Consider the following 2,500-nt stretch of genomic DNA (forward strand, 5'->3'; position numbering starts at 1 on the left):
CATAACCGCCCCCTCTCCCCCCTACCCCTGCGTATTACCTCCCCCCCCCCCCCCTCCTTCTCCCTTCTCCAGTCCATTCATTATTTTCTTTTTTTTTTTTTCTTTTGGTGTAACTGCTTTGCATATTATCAGAGCGGGTTTCGAGTATGCTTCATTTCAATCTTAATTATAATCTACTGGGGATTCACGACCGCTTCTTCTCCCCCCCCCCCTCCCCTTACCTGTTCCTTACCTCCCCCCCGCTCCTTGCCTCCCCCCCCCCCCACAGTTCCTTGCCTCCCCCCTCCCCCCTATCCCTATTATCTACTTATCTCCTTCACTCCCCCCTTCGTGTAATCTTCTTTGAGATTTGCATTAATTAATTGCTTCGTTACACATTAAAGGATATATTTATTCATGTTTATATTTCCATGCTTCCATTTCATTATTTTTCTTGATATTATCACATCATTCGCTTGTGCGGACGGACACACATGAAAACAAACACAGAATTAAAAGGAAATTCCCGCACAAAAACACAAACACACCAACTACAATCATATCTAAACCAACAACAGCAACAACAAAAACGTACAAAAAGGGACAGACAAAAAACAAACCTTATACGCCTATATATAACTGCTCAATTAACCTAATCTACCAATCGACACATCGACAAAAAAAACAAAAAAAACTGCCTAAAACAAAGAAACAAACACAAAACCACCACCTGACTCACCCACTCACGCGTGAATCTTTCTTCTTCTTCTTCTTCTTCTTTTTTCACCGATTTCACGAGATATAAATTCAATTTGGAGACGCAACAGCTGATGCAAAGCAAGACACTGCAGTTAACAATGCGTTTACCTCAGTCTTATCGGATCTATCTAACTCCATTTGTTAAGCTTAGAAAAGATATCAGCTGATTACTGTCCTATATTTTGTTTTTTTCTGAAGGGAGGGGAAAAGTTTCATGCATTACGGAGGTTGTGAAAGAATAGAGTGGAAATTTACATTTCATGTATATAAGTACACATACTTACATGCACACACAGACTGTAGTATATGTATAATGTATTGTTCCATTTGAGGAGAGGTAATGCATGGTGATAAAGGTAGGAAGATAAGAGACAAAAACAAGGACAAAAAGAGAGAAGGGGGGAAGGAGGAGAGGAGAAAGCGAAAGACAGATAAACAGAGAGGAGAGAGAGAGAGAGAGAGAGAGAGAGAGAGAGAGAGAGAGAGAGAGAGAGAGAGAGAGAGAGAGAGAGAGAGAGAGAGAGAGAGAGAGAGTGATTGAGTGAGTGTGAGTGTGAGTGTGAGTGTGTGAGAGAGAGAGAGAGAGAGAGAGAGAGAGAGAGAGAGAGAGAGAGAGAGAGAGAGAGAGAGAGAGAGAGAGAGAGAGAGAGAGAGAGAAATTATTAATATATGAATAGTGATTGAAAAACCCTCACCTTATTTGTTTGAGTATTACTGAACATCCCATACCCGTTGACACACCGTGGAACAATCGCGTTGAAAATCAGTATATGCAATCAAGTACTAATCTGAACACACACACACACACACACACACACACACACACACACACACACACACACACACACACACACACACACACACCTACATACATACACGTGAATCCATCCATTCATTCATTCATTCATTCATTCATTCATTCTACGGCCTCCCCTTATCATGCCCCCTCCCCTACATCCCCCCCCCCCTCCCATCCCAGGATATGTCAGCTTTATTAAACTGGCTGATAAATAACGGATAACTAATGAATAATAACAAATGATACGTTATATATGAATATATAAATACATACATTAGGAAAAAAATATAAAGATAGTTTTTTGTTTGTTTAAACAAGGAATAATGAATTAACTGAAAGATTAATGAATGTATATATGGATACATTAATGTGTTTATAGATGGATAATGGATAGATAGACTTATGGAGAAAATGTAAATGAAGAGATTTAATTAAGATTGGTAGGTAAGCGAAGAACTAAATATCGATAATAAGATATCGATAAATTGACCTATGAATTCAGAATTAATGTTTCTTTTTCTTTTTTTTTTCTTTCATCCGTTCAAAATTTTAATACAATTTTGTGTCTTATCTTTACCCCTTTTCTTCGATATTCTTCATGTAATTCGGTTTATACACAAGGGTTCCTTTTCCCGATTTTCTTGTTTATTCGTTTGTTTAGTGATGTGGATTACTTTTCTGTGGATTATTTTCGAATTTTGTCGGATTAGTTTCCCGGCGGGATTTACGTGTGGATTTCTTTCCTTTTACAGCTTCTCTACGATATGAATTCATCACAAAAAACTTTTAATTTCTCCAGTGTTTGATTTTTTTGATGATCGAAAACATGTTAAATAAACACTAATTTTCCAAATGAAATAAATAGATGAAAAAAATAAATAAATAAACACGAGGCATAACAATCTGAAGAAGAGGATAAAGAGAAATAATCAGCAATAACTTTGGATTCAGCTTACCTCTTGG

General features: G+C 37.5%; 1 protein-coding gene across 1 annotated transcript in view; it reads right to left on the reverse strand.

Moving 5' to 3' along the window:
- Positions 1–2,500, reverse strand: part of LOC125041541 (mucin-2-like) — a 230,541-nt gene that overhangs the window by 227,566 nt on the left and 475 nt on the right. The window contains exon 1 of the mRNA XM_047636564.1: positions 2,494–2,500. This exon is cut by the window's right edge and continues 475 nt beyond it. The gene's annotated coding sequence lies outside the window, so the exon portion shown is untranslated. The remainder of the gene's footprint in view (positions 1–2,493) is intronic.

Source organism: Penaeus chinensis, chromosome 30 (assembly GCF_019202785.1).
Source record: "Penaeus chinensis breed Huanghai No. 1 chromosome 30, ASM1920278v2, whole genome shotgun sequence".
Lineage (NCBI taxonomy): Eukaryota > Metazoa > Arthropoda > Malacostraca > Decapoda > Penaeidae > Penaeus > Penaeus chinensis.